The sequence below is a fragment of the Dasypus novemcinctus genome, chromosome 30 (genome assembly GCF_030445035.2).
Source record: "Dasypus novemcinctus isolate mDasNov1 chromosome 30, mDasNov1.1.hap2, whole genome shotgun sequence".
NCBI classification, from domain to species: domain Eukaryota; kingdom Metazoa; phylum Chordata; class Mammalia; order Cingulata; family Dasypodidae; genus Dasypus; species Dasypus novemcinctus.
This window is the reverse complement of record NC_080702.1, coordinates 34,080,274-34,105,420: the sequence shown is the minus strand read 5'-3', so window position 1 is coordinate 34,105,420 and position 25,147 is coordinate 34,080,274. Positions and strand designations below refer to the sequence as shown.

The following is a 25,147-nucleotide window of genomic DNA, read 5'->3' as shown; positions in this document are numbered from 1 at the left end:
GTATTAAAAATCAAACAGCGACAACAAAGATAATGATAGTCAGAGAAAAGGGAAAAAATCATCACACTCTCCAAGATAATTATGAAAAAAAGAAATAGAGAAATGAAGAACTGAAAACCAAAGTGGAAGACTATGTAAAAATATTCAGAACACACAAAAATAACTAGAATATCAGTCTGCAATGTTAGATTATATCTAACAAAAAAAAGGATAAAAAATGAAATTTAATGTAGAAAAATTGGATGGCTATGGTTGTCATTCTCCTGATATTTTTAGAGAGGAGAAAGATGAGATTTACTTCATAATAGGTGAAGGTAAATGCAAGCATGATGTTATTCTCTTAAAGCTTTCTATTTAGTGCAGGAAAATATCCAATTATAACTTAAGACATCTTACTTCCCCCAGTATGTGTTTTAATCCATAATCTATGCTGAGTGTTCCTTTCTGGTTTTAGCAAAATAATATAGCATTTTGGGGCAAAGATGCAGCCTAGTAATCCAGCACTGGAAGCCAAGATGGAGAAGATCTCAGCAGCTGCCATGACCTTGCCCTTGGTGCTGTGGTAGACAGGGAGGAAAGTGACCCAAACACTGCAGAACACCAACATGCTGAAGGTCAAGAACTTGGCTTCATTAAAGGTGTCAGGCAGGTTTCTGGCCAAGAAAGCTACAGTGAAGCTCCCCAGGGCTAAGCAGACCAGGTATCCCTGGACAGAGTAGAAGGCTGTGGGTGAGCCCTTATTGCACTCAATGATTATATAACGAGGCTCAGAGTGTGCATCTTCATCAATGAATGGGGGAGAGGTTCCAAGCCAGATGCCACAGAGTGTCATTTGGATCAGGGAGCAAATGGGAATTACAAAATTAGGTGCCCCTGACACCAACAACTGCCTCATTCTTCTCCCTGGTACAGTGACCTTGAATGCCAGAACCACAGTGATTGTTTTGGCCAAGACAGTGGACACAGTCACGGTAAACACAATTGCAAATGTGATTTGTCGGAGGATGCAGGTGGCTGTGTTGGGACGACCGATGAAGAGTAAGGAGCAGAGGAAGCATAGGTTGAGGGAGATGAGGAGGATGTAGCTCAGAGTCCTGTTATTGGCCTTGACAATGGGAGTGTCCTGGTGCTTCACAAAGACCCCCAAAATAACAGTAGTCAGGAAGGAGAAACAAAGTCTGTGCCAACCAGAGTCATCCCCAAAGGCTCTTTGTAAGCCAGGAAGTTTACAGCTTTTTGGAGGCATCGACTCCTCTCACTGTTTGCATACCGATGATCTGGACACTTCGCACAGTGTTCTATATTTGACCAGAAATGCAAAGTGTCATCAGCCCATGTTCAGTAATTCTCACTTATTCACTGAACCCAAAAGAATAACATTGGGCAATTTCAGCCATATCTGTTCAGTCTGTGATGATTCTAAATAACCCTGTGTTTTAATCTGCTTGTTTTCCTTCCTCTCATCTTTCTTTTAGATCTCTGGCTTTCTTTTAGAAATTCAGTCCTCCAGTTTGATAACAGTTGCAATTTTACTGCTGAGCTTCCATTCTTTTCTTTTTGAAAATATATTTCTTGTTGTGTAACATGTATTCATAAAAGGGAACAAATTATAAGTGTACACATTAATGAATTATGAGGAAGTGGAACATATGGGTAACACCACACAGTCCAAGGACTAGTACATACCCAGCCTTCTAGAGGACTCTTATCTAATGCCTCAAAATCATTTACTCTCTCTCAAATCTCCAAATAATTTATGTTCTTGACTTCTAAACACTCAGCTTACTTCAGCTTGGGTCCTTTTACCAAAATTATTTGTAAGATTCATTCATTTCACAGGATATATTTATATAGTTCATTCACTTTTTAAAAATTTTAATCAATTTCACTAATACATGAACGTTAGCAAGGACTAAGTATAAATAAAAGTTGTGAACTTACAAAATAAACATGCATAACATCATGCAGTGGCCCCATTCATCAACCCACCAAGACTCTGCATTGTTGTGAGACAAAATGGGGAAGTTTGGAAAAAATATGCCATATACAGTATGAATGATGGCTGGTGGTAATATTCTGATGGTATTATCTCAAAATCAATAACAAATATTGCCCTATGTTTTGGTGTGTTGCTGAAAGGGTGTTGTACTGGAATTCTACACATGTGCTTGATTATTTTTTAAGTGCCAACTTTGTAATAAAAATATATTTAAAACTAAAAATAGAGTGGATTGATGATAAATACACTAAATATAATATATGAATATAGTTAATAGTAAGATTGTGATGATATTGTTTCATAATTTTTATTTCACTCACTTTTTAAATATATTTCTTTTTCTTTATACAGACTCACTATGTGCACTCCATACACATTCCCCCTTCCCTAGTAACCTCTTCACTGTTTTCTTCTCCTGGGGATTTGCTCCTTTTTAACATCTCTTATAAATTACATTTTCCTTCCTTATTTCAAAGAGTGTAATGTTTGCAAGGGTCTTTCATTTAGCAGCACATCTCAGAAATTCCTTGTTCTTTGGTAGCCAGATCATATCCCACTGTTTGTATGTAACACTGCTTGTTTATCCGTTCATTTATTGATAGACATTGGGTCACTTCCACGTGTTGGCTATTGTGAAAAATGCTGCTATAATCATTGTGCACAATTATCTGTTTGAGTGCCAGTTTTCCCTTTGTATGCATGTATACATAGAAATGGAATTACCTGATTATGTGGTAATTCTACTCTTTAAGAAACTGACATACTGATTTTGACAGTAGCTGAACTATTTAAATTCCCACCACCAGTGTACTAGAGTTCCAATTTCCCTGCATCTTTCCAATACTTGTTATTTTACGTTTTTAAAACATAGTCTTTGTGGGTGTAATGTGTTATAATCCATTCTCTTATAAGGCTGAATAGAATTCTATTAATACATCATCTTTTATTTATTCATTTTGATGGATATTTAGATTGTTTATGAGTATTGGTTATAATTAAAACTACTGCCATGAATGTTTTTGGTACAATATGATGATATAATTTTGGGTCATATAATAAATATTCACCATTGCAAGTAATCCATAGAGTTTTCTAAATTTTTACACCAATTTACCAACCAGTTGTTCCATATTCCTTTCAACACTTAACATAGTAATAATGTTTAATTTTAGCTATTATGGGGATGTTTTGAGCTATTTCGTTATGCTTTTTAACTGCAATTTCCTTTTGACTAATTAATCTAGCACTATCACATATGTGCTTTGCATGGAGATGTTTTGGTAAGAAGGGCTTGTTCACACATTGAACTTTTTTTCTAGTGGATTTTCTGCTTATATTTTTTCTGTAGGAGCTCCCTGTATATTCTTGATGTAATTCATTGTTGACTAGCTCTATTTTAAATAATTTAATCCACTTGTGGCTTGATCTTTCATTGATGAACAGAAAATAGCAGGTTTTAGTATAGTTAACATTTATTAAATGTTTCCTATAAGTTAATGTTATATTTGTTTTATTTAAGAATTTTTTCAAATTTGAAGATGAAAATATTCTTCTTTAGGTTTCTTTAAGATTATTTATTTTTACATTTAGAATTCTAAAGTGCTTGATACTGATGAATCTTTATGCGACCACTTTCTTTCTAGGTATGCCATTTTGTTATTTTTTCTTCCTTTTCTATCCTTATGCTTAAACAAAATTATTGTGATTTTATTAAAAAAGGCAACAGGTAGAATAAGTACTCCCATTTCAATCTTTGTCTTAAAGTTTGTCTTAGCTAAATTTTTCTCCTGTTTAATTTCATATGAATGATTTTAAAAGTTTCAATTGCCTCAAAAAGTTGTGATTTTGATAGCAATTGCATTGAATCAATCAATCTGGTGAATAATGTAACCTTTTAATTACTGAGTCCTTTCCCTTAAAATATGGTTTTTCCCTCCACTTAGTTAGTCTTCTTTAAAATTTTCAAAATGATTTTCTATATCTTTATATGCAGAAATCTTTCCAAACTTTGCTTAATATTATTTTTAGCATTTAATAATTTCAAGATATTGTAATTATCATCTCTGAAAATTTCATTTTAGAAAGCCCTACAACTTGCACATGTAAGAAGGATTTATATTACCCTTGTATTCAGAACTCTAACCTCATTTTAGAAATTATTCCCAATTTTAGACATACGCAATTAAATCCTTCACAAATTAATTCAACTCTATTTTATCCTTTCTCATAATTATACCTTCCAATCCTTTTCCTGCCAATATTACATTGGAAAGGAACCCAGTGTATTGTTGGATGTGTTAATATTGTGGATTTTTGTCTCATTATTCATCTCCCAGGCATGAAACTCTTCCAAATGATGTGATACTTGTTAGTATTCAGGAAGTATCATTTAAGGGATTAAGATGATTCCCTTCTATTCCTATTTGATAAATGATATTTTTGTTATTTGTTTTAAAATCACTGGTGGGTGTTGAATTTTATTAAATGTTTTCCAGTATTCATTGAGAATTGAGATGGCTGATTCTATTTATCAGGGGCCACATTTACTGAATTGCCTTGCTTTTTCATGAGAACACATCTTTACAAAATATTGCTGGATTTAGATTGCAGGGTTTTTTTTGTAATAGATGAGTTTATGTTTAAAAACCAAGACACCTGTAAATGTTCTACCTTATAATGACCTTATAAGATTGTGATACAAATATTAAGGTCTAATACCTATCTTGTATCGATGGGTACATGGATAATTTTCCCAAACTGACTAATAGCAGGGTCATTAGTCTTAACACATCTCCAAAAAAATGAAATATAGTAAGTATTTTGGACAATTTAACCGCATATTAATCAAGAAATGGAAATCAGAAATTTCTCACCGAAGATGTGATTTCATCATGTAATATCATGAATATGGTTAATTTCAAGAATTATATTATGAAGAAAATATGGCCTATTGATTTTCCGTCACATTTCTATATCATGTTTCCATCTCCATCCTCAATATTTTCTGTGCTCTAGTCATACTGATTCTTTGTTTTCCAGTTCTCTGAATCTCTGAGTAATACATACAGTGGTAATTTGCTTTTTTGTCATTTATAATAATTCTGCCAAGAATTTATTGCCCCTTCATTCATCTTACATAATACTAATGCTACTGCCTCTATGAAAAATCATGGAACCACTCAAAAAATTAATTTTCCATCCCCTAAATCTCTGTCCATGCACTAATTTCAGGTTTTAATGGTGGACACAAAGTGTCCCTATGTTTTGTTTCCCCAATCAGCTGTGAATGAAGGGAGACCAGAAACTGAAAATGACTCATTGAGAATGTGCTACATTGTCCTCATGTGTCACACCATAGAAATACTCATTTTAAAAACCATCCTAAACCTTCTGAACATATCTTCTTCATCTTAGTGTTAGTCATGGGGAAAGGGAAGATGGTTAGGCCCCAAGCTTTTTATACAATCAAAATATCCTTTCAAACAGGATAGGGAGCAGGTACTTATAATACAAGGATGAAACTTAGTTTACAGTTGTGGGGTGAAGAAAAGTGTTTCCTAGAGATGACTTTGCCTGTAATGTGTCTAAAGTTTATCAAACAAGATAAGTTCAGAGAAGGGGTGTCATCTCAATGGAAAATATTATTGATTATAAAATTAATTTGCTAAATAAAGGAAGGATGAGTTTTGACTCTGTTGTTTCCTACAGAAACTTTTTAATACCTTTTATTATTGGGGGATGTAAAGGAGAGGTGGGGACTTTCTTTTGGGAATGAACCTACCTCTCTCATTGGAAATCTCATTCTCTGGGCATGCAATACAGAGAAAGCAGCAGGCAGGCTTTCCCAACTGAGATGTTTTGCTGAAACCAGGAGTACACTTCTCACTGCTTACTGAATGGGGAGTCTGGGAAGAAAATTTTAAAAATGTGTTTACAACTGTGACTTTAACTCCCTATCATATACACTGTGCTAGGGGTATTAAACCAAACACAAATTTATATTTTAAATACATAATTAAATTTATTTGATATGATTTCATTTTCATTGTGTTATGTGAAATACATTATATGTGTGTGTGTGTGTGTGTGTGTGAATAAATGTGTTCTTACCATGCATTTGGCAGTGGGTAAGAAACATTTTCAAGTTGAAAGGTAAGATGTTAAATACCTAGATGTGGCAATTTACTGAGCAGTAAGTAGGAAGAAATCTTCCATAAAGAGATTTTCTTTATATGAAATATAAAATACGATGACTAGGTCATACTCACCTCTGAAAATCCTGTGTTCCACTCTATCATCTCCTCAGATATTGAAAATTGTTGATCATGTGGCATATCTGAGGCAAATTGTCCTACTTTCACTGTTAGACTGAAACCTTCTGGAAAATTCCAAAAGTTTAGAATGTCAAACCTGGCTTCCAATTTCTTTGCCTCATCCAAAATCATTTGGTCCCCAATAGGATTTTCAAATTGCATATTTTTTCAGAAATGAGTGCAGCTGAAATAGATACCATTTTGTGCGGGAGTTAGTCCAAAGATTAAAGATTGAAAACCCAAATTAAGGAACATACATGAAGCTACGGAAGCCCTGCTTCATAATGCAAATTTATTATTAACATACAATGAAATAAAAGAAGTAAATGCGAATGGAGGGGAGATGAAAATATGGTGGCAAAGTAAGGAGCTCCAAATATCAGCTTGTTCTACAGGGCAGTTAGTAATCACCCAGAACTATCGAAAGCACCTATTTGGGTGTCCCTGGAGAACTGTGGAGCATCCTGCAACATCTTTGAAAGAAAGTTAGGAGACTACCCATTTGCAGAAATTTGGGAGTAGAGCTCTCCACACCATAGAGGTCGGTGCCAGCTGTGCAAGTCACCTTGGAAACTATTCTGATTCTGAAGTTGGAAACTCCACTTTGAAAAAAGGGGAGGGAAAGAGAGCTGGGCACCAATTTCAGCTCCTGATTAGTAAACTCAACTGGATAAAGTATAATCCCAAGAACAGCTAAAGTTTGAAACTGCCCAAGTCAGAAAAAGAACAGAAGCCTCCCTTTTAACTCTGCCCCTGGCATGATGCACGGCAGGGCTGACTGAAAATCACTGTGAAGGTACGGACTGACTTCTTTCCACCAGAACTGAATACTAACCCTAGCCTAGGTTCCATTCCCAGCTTTGTCAGGGAGGAACCTGGGGGACCTGGACCAACCTCTCTGTGTAACCACAGGTGATTTTAACCAGTACAACTGAATAGTTGGAATCCTTGGACCTGCTGGTTTTTAAGCATATCACTTCCATCTTCACCTCTGACCCCAAATAGGATAGGAGGAGAGCTGGGTTTCTTCAGCCTTTTGGGGCTATAGCAGGGACTTTTGGCCTGCACAGATGGAACTGCTGAGTACCTATTGATTTGCCCCCAAATTCCAGTAGGAAAGGAGGGGTCTGATGTTCCCACAGCCTTTCCAGGGAATGAGAGGCATTTTCAGCCTGCATGGCCTGAACATTTGGTCACCTGTGGGTACACTCATATGACCCAAAGGATAGGAAGGAGCTGGTGTTTTCTCAGTCTCTTCAGCAGTTGGATACACTTTAGGCATGCATGAAATGAACTATATGGTGCCTAAGACTCCACCACCACATGCTAAAATGTTAAGAGGGGACTGATGTTTCCTCAGCCTCTCCAGGTATTAGAAGGCAGCGACTAAACAGTTGGGTGTCTGTGATTCTATTCTCACCCCCTAAAGTGCAGTTCTTCAGGGAAACTGAAGCCATATTTGGCCCAAATGAATATGATTTTTGGACACTCCAGAGGTCCATCCCACCACCAGCAGGGAGGGATCCTGGAGCTATGTCAATCTACCTGGGCCTGACATTTTGAACCTACATGGTGTAGATTGAAGCCCATACCAGAAGCACTATCCCCACACTATCTGGGCAACTACTGACAATGTTGGCCTGCACAGCTTGGATTGTTACACATGGCTGACGTTCTGTCTCTATCCATGGCAAATAATAAATTTTGGAGAAGATAAATCAGGTCCAGGGCAACACAAGCATCTTCAGCCTCTGAGGTTTACAGCATCAATTCTATCCTCAGATTCTACTACAACACCAGCAAAGAAGAAAAGACAAGAAGGGCCTAAAGTAAAAGGAGAACATACATCCATTATAAATATACCTTGTAAGCCAGGGGTCACAGCACCAAAAAATAAAATAAAATAAAAATCCATGCCAAAAATCAGGAAGATATGGGCCATTTAAAGGAAAAAGATAACCCTCCAGATGACAAAGGATTTGAGATTTGAGAAAACTGATCCTAGATTTCATGCTTCTCTTCAAAAAATTCGATGAGATGGCTAAAGGGATTAAGGATATTAATATGACACTGGGTGAGCACGAAGAAGAATTTGAAAGTATTCATAGAAAAACGGCAGCTACTATGTGAATGAAAGATTCAATAAATGAAATTAACACTAGAGGCATAAAAACAGCAGATTTGAGGAGGCAGAAGAAAAGTTCATTGAGCTTGAAGATGTGGCTTCTAAAAGCAAACATACAAAAGAACAGATATAGGAAAGAACAGAAATAATTTAACTGAGTCTCATGGAACTAAATGACAGAAAGAAACATGCAAACATACATGTCATTGATTTCCCAGCAGGAGAAGAGAGAGAAAATAGTAGAAAGATTGTTTGAAGAAATAATAGTAGAAAATTTCACAGCCTTATTGAAGTACATAGATATCCATGTCCAAGATGCACAACATATTCCCATCTGAATAAATCCAAATAGACCAACTCCAAAACACATAGTAATCAGAATGTCGAATATCAAAAACACTAAGGGAATTAATTCTGAGAGCAAAAAAAAAAGTGATGCATAAAATGAAAGGGATACCAAATAAAATTAAGTGATGCTTTCTCATTAGGAACCCTTGACAAAAAAGGAAGTCACATGATATATTTGAAATAGTGCAGGAGAAAAAATGCTATCCAAGAATTTACATCTGGCAGGACTGTCTTTCAAAAATGAGAGTGAGTTTAGAACAGCCATAGATAAACAGTTACTGAGAGAGTTTATAATAGAGACTAGCATTGTAGGAAATAACAAAGAGAATGTTAGAGCATGAAAAGAAAGTAAAGGGGACAGTCTTGGAAGAGAGTCTAAAAATGAAGATTATATCAGTAAAAGTAATTCAAAGTGTCAAAAGTGTGGTGAAATAAAATATGATTGATAAAACCCAAAGCTTACAAAAGGTTAAACAAGAATTGCTATTACTGGAATAACATTAAATATTAATGGATTAAAGTCCATAGTCAACAGTCACAATCTGATGGAATGTATAAGAAAATATGAGCCATATATATGCTGTCTGCAAGAATCTCACATTAGACACCAGGATACAAAAAGATTGAACATGAAAGAATGGAAAAAGTTGTTCCCTGCATGCCCTAAAGGAAAAATGCTAAAATACCTCTACTCATATCAGATGGAATAGACTTCAAAAGCAAAATTTTCATTAGAGACAGGGATGGACATTATATATTAATAAAAGGGGCAATATACCATGAAGAAATAACAGCCATAAATGTATGTAGACCTAAGTAATATGTCCCAAGATACATGAGCAAAACACTTGCAAAACTGAAGGGAGAAACATATAGTTCTACAATAATAATGACGACTTCAGTACACTACTCTCAGCATTGGATAGAACATTTGCACAGAAGATCAATGAAGAAACAAAGATCTTGAATAATATGACAAATGGTTTAAAGCTTATGGACATGTACAGAGCATTGCACCCCAATATAGCAAGATGAACATTATTTTCAAATGCTCATGGAACTTTCTTCAGGATGGACTGTATGATGCATGACAAAGCAGATTTCAATAAATTCAGCAAGATCTAAATTATACAGAACACTTTTTCTGACCATAATTGAATGAAGTTGGAAATTAACAAGAAAAAGAAAAGTGGGAAATTTACAGATATTGAACATTAAACATCACATCATTAAATAATCAGTGGGTCAAATAAGAAATTTTGATTAAATCCACAAATATCTTGAGATGAATGGAAATAAGAACACAGCATATCTGAACTTATGGGATGCAATCAAAGCAGTGCTGAGAAGGAAATTTATAGACCTCACAGCTTACATTTAAAAGGAATAAAGAGTTAAAGTCAATAACCTGACCACTCAGCTGAAGAAACTAGAAGAATTATAGCAAAATAATGCCAAAGCAAGTAGAAATAAGAACAGCAAAGATTAGAACAGAAACAAATGAAATTGAAAATGGAAAAGTAAAAAATAAAATAAAATTAACAAACCAAAATTTGGTTCTTCAAGAATATAAACAAAATTGATGAACACATATGTAGGCTGCTAAAGGAAAGAAGAGAGAAGATTCAAAAAATGAAAACAGGCGCAATACTATTGACCACACAGATATAAAAGAGATCATAAGGGGATCTTATGAACAACTCTATGCCAGAAAAACAGACAATGTAGATGAAATAAATAAATTCCTAGGAAAGTTCAAACTATGCTGTTTCTATATGAAACAGAAAATCTCAACAAACCAATCACAAATAAAGAGATTGAAGCCATCTTCAAACAAAATACCAAAATTAAAATTCCATGACCAGATGGTTTCACAGGTGAGTTCCTCCAAGCCGTCAAAGAAAATTTAATACCAATCTTACTCGGGCATCTCCAAAAGTTTGAACAACAAGGAAAGATACCAAACTCATTCTAGGAAGACAATATCACCCTAACAACAAAGCCAGATAAAGATATTAGGAAAAAAGAAAATTACAAATCCATTTCTTTAATGAACATGGAAGCAAAAATCCTCAACAAAATCCTGGATAATTGAATCCCGTGACACATTAAAAGAATTATTCATTATGATAAATTTGATGTGAATGAGACATGAAAGTATGGTTCAACAAAAGAAAAACAATCAACATAATACAGCACATTAATAAATCAAAGAAGTAAAATTATATTATCTTATGGATTGATGCAGAAAAGGCATTTGACAAAACACAGCATCTTTTCTAGATAAAAATATTACAGAAGATAGGAATTGAAGGAAACTTTGTCAACACGATAAAGGCCATATATGAGAAACCCTTAGCTAACATTGTACTCAAAGGTGAAAGACTAAAAGTGTTCCCAGTGAGATAAGGAACAAGAAAAGTGTGCTTACTGTAACCATTGTTTTTAAATATACTGCTACACTATCTAGGTAGAATCATAAGGCAAAAGTAAATAAAAAGCTTCCAAATCAGAAAAGAAGAAGCAAAATTTCACTATTGCAGGGGATATGAACTTATATCCAGAAAATTCAAAAAATCTACAATACAGTTGCTAGAGCTGATAAACAAATTCATTAGATTGTGAGGATCCACAATCAATATGCATAAACAAGTAGTGAGTCTACACAATTTTAATGGCCCAACCTGAAGGATGAAGTAAAAAAAAAAAATTAAAAAAACAAATAAGAGAATCACATATTTAGGAATAAATTTCAACAAGAACGTAAAGCACATGCATTTCTTAAAACTATAATGCATTGTTAAAAGTAAATTCAAAAAAACCTAAATAATTAGAAGAACTTTCCATGTTCATGAGTTGGAAGATTAAATATCATTATGATACCATTTTTACCCAATTGGTATGCAGATTTAAAGCGATCTCAATAAGAATTTCACCAGCATTGCTTCAAAAACTGGAAAAACCAATTACAAATTTTTTTGAAGGGTAAGAATCCCCAAATGGCCAGAAGCATCTTCCAAAAAAAAAGTGAAGTTGGAAGACTCTCACTTATAGACTTCAAATCATATTACCTAGCCACACTGGTAAAAACATCAAGGTACAGGCATAAAGAAAGACACATAGACCAATAGGACTGAACTAACTATTCAGAAACAGACATCTAGGATCGAGTAATTTCTGATAAACCTCTCGAACCCACCCTGCTAGGGCAGAACAATGTATTCAGCAAAAGTTGCTCAGAGAGCTGGATATCCATAGCCACAAGAAATAAACTGGACCCCTATCTCATATCTTATACAAAAGTTTAAGAAAAAATGGATCAAAGAAAAAGCAAGAACCATAAAGATCCTCAGAGAAAATGTAGGAAAATATCTTCAAAACCTTGCAGCAATTGGTACATTCTTAAACCTTCCAGTGAAAGTATGAGTATCAAAGGAAAATATGGATAAATGGGACATTCTGAAACCTAAACACTTTTGTGATTCAAAGGAAATCACGAAGAAGATAAAAAGGCAGCCTATTCAATGGGAGCAAATATTTGGAAACTACATATCTAATAAAGGTTTAATTTCCATTCTATATAAAGAGATCACTCAACTCCACAATAATGCAAGAGTAATCCAATTTAAAAATGGGTATTGAGTAGATGGAATCAGTGTAACTTTGGGGCAATGGAAGTGTTCCACAAGATTATGCAAAGATGAATATAGGACGTGTTAAATTATATCAAAAATGTATAAAAGCCCATAGGCTAAAATGTAAACCATAAGGTAAACCCAAGTGTAACCATGTTTGAAAGCCAATGTCTCAATATCTGCACATTAGTTGCAGCAAATATAATATGAACATGCAAAAAGATCATTGCTGGGTAATTAAAAGTATTTGATGTTGGATATGTGAGAGTACCGTATATTGTATATATGAATTACTGTGATCTAAAACTTTTGTGAATACAAATTTCATAATTAGAAAAAAAAAGGATAAAGGAAGGATGTAGAGACTGAGGAAGAAATGAAAGAAATTGCCTTGCCACTGGACATACACAGGGCAAAAATTACTGCAGTAATAAAAGGCAAAAACAAAGCTTTTCCATTCTTTCATTTTTTATACCCCCAATTATTTTTACTTTAATTTTTCTAAATTAGGATGTATTCTATATCTAACTTTTAAACCCATCATTATATTCCGTTTTACTATTAATGGAACCTGGTCATACATTAGGCTACATTTTCAAATAAATTTTAGACCACAGAGGGATTCAACTATGGGAGGGGAGGAATACTGGTGTGGGGTGTTAATGATAGGGGTACATAAAATGCATATATACAGGGTATATAAAAATGTTTGGATATTTTCATAGTGGTTTCAGTTAAAAATGACAACAGGGGGAGTGCTGTGTTCCTAGCCAGGGGAGCTCTATCACATTCTCCAATGGAACAGCAACAATCCCGCAAGTGCAATGGCTAAGACCAATAAAGAAGGATGGTCCAAGAATGAGCCGTTGACACTAATGACTATGTTTATGGATCTGTGAACCTGAAATACAAACTAGGCCTTGAGCTGCAGGGTGCCTAAAGTTACCTCCTGAGAGCCAGCATGCTGCTCTAATTTGGCCACTGACTAAGCCAAATTCAGCATGTAACTGCATTACATTCCCCCCAGCATGGGACATGAATCCAGGGGATGAGCCTATCTGGCACTGAGGGATTACTACCAAGTACCAGCTGAAGATGTAACAAGAAAAATACCTTGAATAAAATTGTCAATTCTGACCAGCAGAATATCACAGCCTACATGTAATATCAGGTGTTTGAAATGCTTTTTGACCTCGAATAAAAGTTGGAAATCAGGCCAAATGAGTGTATATGGCTATGAGTCTCTGAAAAAGACCCAGGAAGTCATCAGAGTCATCGCCATTTCACATGCCTCAGCAGTGTCTTAGAGACAACCAAAGTAGGTACAAGCCCAGGTATTGGTTTTTCTAAGGGTTACAGAGACCCACAGGTTATATGGTCATGGCAGATGGAGTTCAGTGCCATGCCAGTTGGCCCTACTTTGAAGTTTGTGTGCCTGAGAGTGATGGAGTTGAACTCAGATGTGATCTTTGTTCAAAAGACTCTCCTGTTACTTTTACCAGAATTCTGTTTAGCACTGTGGTTTGGTGTATACTCAGGGGACCTGAAACTCTGGACTGTGCATGTGATAGCCAGGCCCTGAGCTATAACTCCTACCCTCTGTTTTATTGGACTTACCCCAGCCAGCTAACAGGGAGGTGAAGAAGGACAACCATCACACCAGGGATACAAGAGTGCCTACAACTGCAAGCAGGAGAATTGCAACCATCATTCATGTGGAATCTAAGCCCATACTCAATATAGAGGTGGAGTGGACATAACCATCCTAGGGTCTACGGGATGGAGGAATAGAGTATGGATTAGAGTGGACTTACTGATATTCTACTATGGAACTATTGTGATTATTAAAGGAAGAAAATATAGCATTGATGTGGATTAAGTGGCCACGATCGCTGCTGAGTGTAGGGAGAGGAAAGAAGAGATACGATGTGGGGGCATTTTCAGGACTTGGAGTTGTCCTGGGTGGTACTGCAGGGATAGTTGCTGGACATTGTATTTCCTGCCATGGCCCATTGGCTGGACTTGGGGAAAGTGTAAACTATAATGTAACCATTATCCATGTCATGCAACAGTGCTAAGAAATGTATTCACCAAATGCAATGAATATCCCATGATGATGAAAGAGGTTGTTGATATGGGAGGCATGGGGTGAGGGGTCTGGGAGGTATATAGGTCCTCTTATAATTTTTGCATGCAACATTAATAAATAAACAGACAATAAGTAAATAAATAAATAAAGCAAAATGGGCTAATGATTTAAATAGAAATTTCTCCAAATAGTAAATTGGAAATTCAAATGGACACAAAGTATATTAAAAATAAGTTCCATATCACTAATTATTAGGGAAATTCAAATCAAAATGACAATGAGATAATGTCTCAACCCCATTGAGAGTCATTATTTCACAAATACAGTAAGTGCAGTGAGGATAGGGAGAACAGAAGCACTCTTTCGCCTTTGGTGGGATTGTAAAATGGTGCAGTCTCTGTCAAAGACAGTTTGGCAGTACCTTAGGAAGTTAAATATAGAACTGCTGTATGATTTAGCATCTCCTTTACTAGGAATATAGCCAAAAGAACTGAATATTTTGAGACAAACATCTGCAAACCAATATTCATAGTGGCATTATTCACAATTACCAAAAGATGAAAATAACCCATGTCCGTCAACCAATGAATAAACAAATTGTGATATATGCATTTGATGGAATACAATGCTACAGTAAGAAGAAATGATTCCGCATGGTTGATGGATGCCATTCTCTTGCTTGCAGTTGTAGGCACTCTTGGCTCCCTGGTGTTTTGGTTGACCTTCTTCACCTCCCTGTTAGATGGCAGGGGTATTCCAATAAGCCAGAGGGTAGGATAAAGACATATCCCCCACATTATAGGTATACTTTTAGCATGGACTTCATATATTCCAGGTAAACTTTTAGCATGGACTTCATACATTCTAGATAAGCTTTTAACACATTTGGCGTGCATTCTCCATGAATATTTGAAGTTTATAGAGTTTGCATTGCTAAATTTTTTCCAGGACTGGAGTTGTTGTCATGGTTACCATAGGCAGGGCTGCAGCTCACACAGCTCAGTTTATGAAGCAATGAACAGCCCCCCATCCATAACTCACATAATTCCCCCCTTTATGCCTGCTTAATTTCCTAAACTTTGGTGTAATTATTGTTGGAGTTATGAGGTGGGAGGCTGATTGTAGCTTCGATTAATTATTCCACTTATTGTTTCTCCAGTGAAGGACCAAAGTCAAATTTCCTGTTTAACATCCAGGGCTTATTTTGTTTTCAGAAGAAGTTCTCATCCTGGACAGTAGAATCATGGGGGTGGGGCTGCCCAGCAATCATCCTCAGGGTTATTGATATCTACATGGATTTCTTGCCAGGCTCCAGATCCATGTATTAATTTTATTTTATCTTTAAAAAGTTTACACCTTTAATTTTAAAGATGTGCTAAAGGGAGAGGATCTCTTTTCTGAAACTACCTTTTGCTGGCCATTGATTGTATGTAGCACTTACTTAACAAGGTGTAAAAAATTGTTATTTTATTTTGACTGGAGGAAGATGGATCTGGCATTCTATATGAATGTCAATGAAATTTTCATATGGTTAATAGGATGTTCATTCTGAAAGAAACAAACTTAATTAAATTTTTGGAGCACTTTTTTTTTTTATAGAGGACATTGGATTACATAGGTAGACAAGGTTAGGTTCCTGAATAGATGGCACCTTTTAAAATGTTATTTATTTTCAGAGTGAAATTTTAATAGATAACAATATTTGGTACTTAGTTTTTTTTCGAAGATGCATTTAAGGCTCTTTAATGATTGGCCCTTATGTGCTTCATCAGGTGTTCCTGGTGAACTGGCACCTTCTTGGGCAGTTGGTTTCATTCAGGGTTATTGCACTAAGTTGGAAATTCTTTTACCTTTGGGAGTGATCAGAACTACAGAATAAAGTTTTTTTTTTTCATTTTGGGTTTAATTGAATAATTTCTGGTAATTTTGATTGTTTAATAGGTGACCCACTGCTAGGAAACAAAGCCAGTTTTGTTGCACAGTAGAGTTTCATAAAGTAGTAGGGTGGCTGAGCCTGATATTAATTAACCGGTTCCTGTAAGCCACTGGTGGCCCCATTGGTTTTAGCTAAGATGGCTATTTTATTTTATAGACATGTTCATTAACTATTTAGAAAATGAAGTTTACCAGGAATTTAACATTTCTAATGTAATTTTGTACCTGGTTTAGAATAGAAAAGATAACATAATTATTAGGTATATATTTAGAACAGGATAAAATTACAGCACTTAACAGGATAAAGGTACAACACTTAATATTAATTAATGTATTACTTAATGCATAAGGGATCTGAGTTGCAATTAACAGTATTAAGTTTCAGGTTTGTAATTCTTTACATGTTATCTCTCCATGGGACCAGGCCATATGCCAATTTGTATTTAAGTCTTACTTACGGTACTATCGTGATTATGGCTCCACTTGGAATGTTATTCACACAGAGAGCAAGTCACAGCATCGTTGATCATAGAGAGAAGCTAAGAAGGTAGTTTCCAGTATTTCACTGGCCTGGTGCATAGTGCTCTCTGGCACTATAGTACAGTGCCAGACTGGGGGCAATATCCATTGTATGTTTGACTGTACTGAGCCATCATTGGCTGATACAGGAGTTTGAACCTGCAACATAGTTTCTGTTGACTTCAGGAGCACAACCAGTGGAGTGATGTAGGAGATAATTTTTATTTGAGGGCTCAGTGATCACCCTAGCCAATAACTCATGTGGAGAGGAAACCTGTAATGTATTCAAGGCATGGTTTGAATGCACAAGAGAATTTGACAATGTTAAAGTTTATCTCTCATTTTTATATATTTTTAAACGTTTTTAATACAACACATCATATATCAAATGACTTTATTTATTTTTAGCCTCTATTTATTTTTTCTTCTTTATTTTCTTTTAAATGTTACATAAAAAAATATGAGGTCCCCATATACCCCCCACCTCTCTGACCCCACCCCTCTCACATCAACAACTTCTTCCACCATTGCAACACATCCATTGCATATGGTGAATACATTCTGGAGCACTGCTGCATCACATGGACAGTGTTCCACATTATATTCCACACTCTTTTTTTACACTTTTGCCATGAAGATATTAGCAGGCATTCTACTTTAGTAATAGAGGATAAATAAACTATTTTTCATTGTTAAAATGAAAACAGAAGATTCCCAATAGAATCAAGGTAACTTTTCATTACCATCTACTTAAATATGCACTTTGCAATGACTTTTAGACAGGTTTCATTATCACAAATTTATTCTTTACCACCAATACCAATTCAGGTTTTAGTTACCAATGGCTTCTAGAACTAGAACCATTTAAATGTTTCAGTTTGGAAGATGTTTTTTTACAAACATTTTATAAATGACCACAATTATAGACTGGTAAATGTATTCCAGATAACAAATAGCAACTAATGAAATATACCCCCTGCATTTAAGAGAGAATAGTTTTACACTTAATTTAATTTCATTAAACATGAGCTTACAGTTCCCATTATTTTAAAGATTTAACACATACAATGTTAACTTATTTACTTGGTACTTATAAATCCAAGAGATAATACTTAAGCTAAACAAGTTAAAAACTGTTTTTGATTTTTAAAAAATGCTGTGTTCCTTTTTTACAAGAGCTTAAAATTTTTGTTTTTGATAATTTAAAAACTGAATAATTCATAAGCATACTAACTTTTAGGTTGTGGAATATAAGGCAATTATTTAACCTGTTTCAATTATAATTTTATTAGGATTTCATAGTTTTTTAAGGGTTCTGTATTTATATATCTTTTACATAACCTTTCATATAATTTAGTTTAATTTATATTTTAGAAATATATATTACTCATATAACTGCATATTTAACTTTAACAAATTGGTAGACATGAATAGTTTTATACAGAAACACCATTTACGTATTTGAAAACTTTTTCTTTACTGGTTAATTTAAAATATACTTCCCTCACTTACTTTCCTAGTTACATTTCTGTTTGGAGGGAACCTTACAAGCATTTGGGGTTCAGTTTATCCTGGAAAGAAACCAGGTAGCTTTTACTCAATTTTTTTTTGTGTGACCGCCTGAACAATGGGGGTTGTTTAGTAAGGCCTTGTAAACTGAGAAGAGTTTTGCCTACTCTTGGAAAACCTGGCAATATTTATTTCTGATTTCTGGTGGAAATGTCCAATCAGAATTAATTTATATTATTTTAAAGTTCAAGGAAAAAGACAGCTTCTTCTTTACATGGGTAAAGAGGAAATGAGAAGATGAAGACTATTTAGACTGGCACAAAAGTGATAGGCCTAAAGCCCCCTTCTTAAAAATTTCACTAAAATTTTTAAAGTTTAATTGTTATGTTGGTTTGTTTAGGGGTGGTCCAGACCTGTGGGAACTGTAAGTAAGGGCAAATGCAAATGCAATTTATAGTTATCATCACAATAATTGGAGAACAGGGGTGAAATTAGTTATAAAAAATCTATACGAAAAGCTTGAGTAATAACCACCACTATTACAGTAAGCATTAGATAAATTTGAAGTAGCCAAAATAGAAGAAAATTAATTCAGTATTACCATTACAATAGACAAAATCCTGACCATGTTTACTCCATTGTAATAGCTTTATTTATTATATATATATATATAGTACTTACACAATAATTTTATTTATTTATTTTTTTATTGACTTTGTAATAATATTACATTAAAAATATATATATATATATATATGAGGTCCCATTCAACCCCACCACCCCCACCCCACCTTTCTCCCCCAGCAACACTCATTCCCATCATCATGACACATCCATTGCACTTGGTAAGCACATCCCTGGGCACCACTGCACCTCATGGTCAATGGTCCACATCATGGCCCATACTCTCCCCCATTCCATCCAGTGGGCCCTGTGAGGATTTACACTGTCCGGTGACTGCCCCTGAAGCACCATCCAGGGCAGCTCCATGTCCCAAAGACGCCTCCACTTGTCATCTCCTCCCGCCTTTCCCCATACCCATCAGCCACCATGTCCACTTTTCCCAATCCAATGCCACCTTTTCTATGTGGACACTGGATTGGTTGTGTCCATTGCACAATAATTTTAATTCTTAATTGCAGTTTTTATTTGGTTTTACTTTAAGATAAATTGGATATCTTTATTAATTAAGTTGCAAGATCATTTTTACTAACAATCCTGTGAAGTTTTCCTGTTTTTTTTTTCTAGTACCTGAACAAATTTCATCTCTGGGTTATGCATTTAATTCATCAGCAAGACACTATTGACATTTAAAGATTCATTTTTAAATAATCTTTTACCATGATTTTTTAGGCACAAGCAAACTGACAAAATCCAAACACAGGTATTAACATTTACTACAGAATCAAGCACAGATTGAAAGAGAAGCTTTCCATATCTTAGTATTTTAAGGAACTCCCTGACCCTTACTGACGGCACATGAGGTCTTATTTTGATTACTATTTCATATTTTAGCTCAATTGAGTTTAAACTGGGAAAGTCAAGGTTTATTTTTTTCATGAGGTGTCTGGGTTTTCAGATTTACCTGTTGTTGTTGTTTTCCTGCCGTTTTCATGATGCTTACTGCTGACTGGTCCCAGACAGACAATTAAAAGGGCTATCAAGTGATTAGAGGTTTATTGTTCTCAAGCAATAGCATCCTTCCTTTAGACCAAGGTATTTTACCAATTTACAGCTTTAATACATTTCAAACCATTTCTACATAGATTTACAAGACTGAGATTCAGAAAAGCAGAACATGGACAGAAGACTATTATGCAAATTTATTTTGGCCTTTGACACTTTAGAGAGGGAATTTTATTGCATTTTTCCTGATTCTGATTCTGTGTCTCCTTGACTTCCACCCTTCCAGGTAGAGCAATGATTAGATAGGAATGTGGTTTAAAAATAGAAGGTGTGGACTCACTGAAAAGGGTCAAGCCACTCTCCACTTTCCAGCTCTCTGCTTTTGTTATGCATCCTCCTAAAGGCAAGAGGGGCTGAAGCAATGGTAGTGAGTTCCAGGCTGCTAAAACGGTTTGAAAAGAACCCTTTAGGCTCAGTGATTTCCTAGGAGACATCTCTGCCCTCACAGGGCTATGATTCAAGCCCCTGGCTTGACCAGCCACCTGGACTGGGGTCAGTTTCAATAATCTTGGATGGGCAGAATGGACTGCGACAATCAGTCCCAGTCAAATGGGGCAGACAAAGAGAAGCAAGGCAGCAGAGCATGGACACACATTTAGATTCTGTGTTTTTGCCTTATAAACTATAATCATTTCACTCCTTTGCCAATGGTAAGGAAGGGTTCCAATTTAACCAAGTTCACCACTTTACATAATTACCCAATGTAATACCAGCATCAAGCAGACACAGAGAGAAGCACAAAATGGAGCAATCTGACACACAAGTTCTATATTTTCCAGACACAGCTGTCCCTGCAACCATTACATACCTTCGAAAGAGAGAACTTTCAATACTGAAAATAGGACTTTCTGTTTACCATGGCTGTTTCTAAATGAAGCCTATTTGTTATTCAACACCAAAACAAAACATTCTGGCTAAACCTTTTCACTGTTTAACCTTATACCCAGATCAAGCTTTACTATGAAAGCCAATCCGTTTTCCTGTGACCAAGCTTCTCAAAACCCAGACGAATTTTTAGAATGTTACAACTCTAACCTATAAACATCCTTTCCTATTATAACTAAAAGTTCACTACCTCAATGCAGACAAAACCAGAACCAGATGCTCACAACACAGTTCACCAAACCCAAACACCAGGCTTCTTAACCTTTTTCCCTTTTCTTTCAGACATGGAGGAGATGGCTTCCCCTTGAATTTCTGGAGGTAATTGGGCCTCCTAGGAAGTGATTGGTCTCCCCTTCCTAGCAATTTGCTAGGATTTTCCTGACACTATGCTTCAAGGGGGAGTCATGTTTTTCCACATATGGAGTCATTTTGTTCCCAGAATTTCTCTTCAGACCTTTCATTGTCCACCCCCCTGTTTTCATCAGAAAGATTTCAGTGGAGCCCCCATCTTTTCTGGACTAAATGTAGTCCAAGGTGCCCAGTTTGGGGGTTCACCTGACTCTTCCTGGCTTCCTTGGGGATCCAGAAAGGGTTGCAAAATGCACCTTCTTTGGCCTTCATTTACAAATCCCAGGAAAGCCCATAGATGCTGTAGATGTTGAGATTGTTTCAATTATTTGTTTATGAAAAGGCCAAGACTCAGTAAAATTTTTTGGAAGGAAAAAAGAACTTATTTATGGCTTACCAGACTCAGGAGCTTTCTGTTCAAAATCTGAGCACAGAACAAGATTTTCGAGTTCTTTTTATACAGAGGAAGAGCTAAATGGTCCTTTGTTATAGTGTTCAATAAACACATATCCTCCACATTCTAGGTAAGCTTTTAGCATGGACTTCATACACTCTAAGTAAGTTTTAACACATTTGGTTTGCATTCTCCCTGAATATTTGAATTTTATAGAGTTTGCTTTGCTAAATTGTTTTTTCAGGACTGGAGTTGTTGTCATGGTTACCAACGGCAGGGCTACATCTCCCAGAACTCAGGTGTTCTGTGAAGAGATGAACAGCTCCCCACCCACAGCTGAATTATAAATGGGATTGTAGCTGGAAAGGGTAGTCTAGGGATATAAAAGTCAAATGAAAGAAAGCTAGAAAATAGTCTAGGGGCTGAAAAACATAGTGAATCCAGAGTTGGATAACAATTATGGTAGATGGTTCAGATGCCAGAGTGTCCTTTTGTGAGCTATACAAGATGTGTGTCACTATTTCAGTGTGGTGGGGATGTGGAGAAGCATGGGAAAAAATACAATTAAAGTGACCCCTTGACTGAGGTTGTCAGCATCACTATAATATTCTCAATTCAGTTCCAAAAATATACTGTGGTGATATTGGTTGGGTAAGAAAAAGTTTTTCAAATGTACACTATGGACAATGATTGGTGGTAATAGTTTGATGATATGATCTCATAATCCATATGAAATATTCCACCACTGAGTGATGTGTTGGTGAAGGTATGTTGTATGGGAATTCTAAACTTTTGTATGATTGTTTTGTAACTTCACAAAAACTATAATAAAAAAATATAAAAAAATAATGTAGATTGGGAAAAAAAACTAAATGTAAGTTATGGACTATAGTTATTAGGAATATTTTGATGATACCCTTGCATAGTTTGTAACAAATGTTTCAAAACAATGCAAGATGTTGGTGGTTGTGTGATGTAGGGGACCACTGTATGATGATATGCATAGTTGTTTTGTAAGTTTACAGCATTTACCATAAACTTATATTTTTGTATGTTCATGAATGAATTATATATTTCAATAAAATAAAATATACAGAGGTCTAAGATGCCATAAAGTCAGTAAAATAACACACAAGTATTTAAAGAAAACTTCAAAGACAAGATGATAAAGCAATATATTGATGTGGTTTGCAGAAAATCTAAAGGTAGATTATATATAACCATACTCATTTGCTCTTTGAATTTTCTCAGAGCATCATATTGCAAAGCAAAGTTATCAATATCTATACTGGTTGTAGAATTAAATGTGATAATGTAAGTACAGTACCCAATCCTGTCTAAGAGGGGCAAAAGGAATTAAGTCCCATTGTCATTTAAGAGTCTCATGGAGGAACTCTAGATATTTCCTATGTAAAACATTAGTCGTGAAGGATGTTGAAGTCCATAGTAAGAAAAATTTTGATTTTGATTCTAAACTCAATTCCTCCCTGAAAATGGCATTTTCTTTTTGTTGACCATTTCTACCTAGGACTAGATTTACCTCCTAGACACTAAAAGAAATACAATGAATTCTGGGCTTTCGGAGAAAGATCCCTAAACTATCACCTTGGGCCCATATGGAACTCTAAGAAAGTGACAATTATGATATATTCTGAAACACACATGCTATCAAATGAAAGAGACATTACCTGCCAAGTTTCAACAATATGTCCATCTCCATTTCCTACTAATTGCATTTCGACTTGTTGAAGAAGCATTTCATGAAGGCTCTGAGCTAGAGCATACACTGCATTATATACATTATAACTTCCTTCATTCATGTCTTTGTCAAACGGCCACCAAGGCATCAACTCCAGGGAGGTATTGGGAGGACAATACTCGAGAGTGTTACTGTCAGATTCGGAAACCAAGCAATCAAAAGAGATGAACCACAATTTAGTGAGGTAAAAGTCTTCTGGGTATTTTATAGGGTTAACAGTCTGGATAAAAGATTTGAATCCAGGTATCTCAACATGGCGGTATGAAAAAATGAGAGCCCCATGGTATGAGTCAAGGAAAAAGTCTCTTTCACTTGTGGTAAAATCCCATTGTGATGTCGTGATCCAGACTTTCCCTATCAATAAATAATTCCACCTACAAAAACTCAAACCCATTAGTGAGTCAGAGTCACCATAAATGACAACCACTTTCACTGATGATTCTTTGATACGTAAATGATACTGCCAGTGCAATGAGAAGTATGATCTCTCAGTGATGGGCATCATTTCCACAAAGGCTGCACAGATTCCATTCAAGACCATCTCTTCTCTCAAGTCCCATAGAAACTGAACACCTCTCTTGTCTTCTGAGATGACCAGCCCCACCCAGGTCCAGCTGAAATGTAACATCAGTGAAACCATTCCAAGAGCCAGAGAGGTATCCTTGGGAGCCATCTGGTAGATTGATGGAAACTGGCCATCATCACTCAGATTAGGATCATAAAAGCCATAGATAAGCTAAAGGATAAGGAGAAAATAAATCCATATGAGGAAGAGAGTTGGTAAAGTACCCTCTCAACCCCAATAAATATTAATCAGTCTTATAAACAAAGAAGAGAAGACTTGCTCTTTCTATTTTTTGATCATCTCCTGACCACTGGGAGTGTTTCAGAAAATAATCCATCAGTCTTTGTGGTCTGGGAACTCCTCTGTCTCTTCCCTTTTTGCCTGTATCTGGTCCATATAAAGGACATGTTCACATCCCACCAAAACTCTCTATAATGGCCACACCATTTCAGAGATGCATAAACACAATTCCATATTAGAACTTTTTTTTTTAAGTTTCTTGAAAATCACACCAAGGGATACTTGATATAATCAACCACTCTCCATCCAGCTTACCTGTGGAATTTTGTAGAGTTCCAGCAGTATCCCAACCTGAATGGAAAGTGCCCATGTTGTTCCTGTAAGTGCTGCTACAGACTTGCTTTCTTTCCTACAGTTGTAATTAGGGTTGTACTTGCCCAGTCCAGATTGCCAAATGATGGGACTTTCCAAAGTCCTTTGTTCACTGTGCAGGGCATTATAGATATCAAATCCCAGGGAAATGTTGAGTAATAGATGTGGATTTCTGTTGATCTCTTCAATGGCAAAAAGCATGGCCAGAACATACTGGTAGTTCTTTGTCAGAAACCTTTATGGTGGGCACAGGGATATTTAGACAAAAAACACAAATCATGATTATCTACCAATCCAATTCAATGACCAAATTAAGGAGGAAAACTCAGTGAAGTCATTCTAGACTCTGTCTTCTTAATCCACAGTATTTTAGCTAAGGCTAAAAAGCTGAACGTTTCTTTAAAGCCCTGACTGAATTCAACCTAT

General features: G+C 35.7%; 1 pseudogene; it reads right to left on the bottom strand.

Annotated features, from left to right (window-relative positions):
• Positions 1–382: 382 nt before the first annotated feature.
• Positions 383–24,922, bottom strand: LOC131276773 (vomeronasal type-2 receptor 116-like; annotated as a pseudogene).
• Between the last annotated feature and the right edge of the window lie 225 nt (positions 24,923–25,147).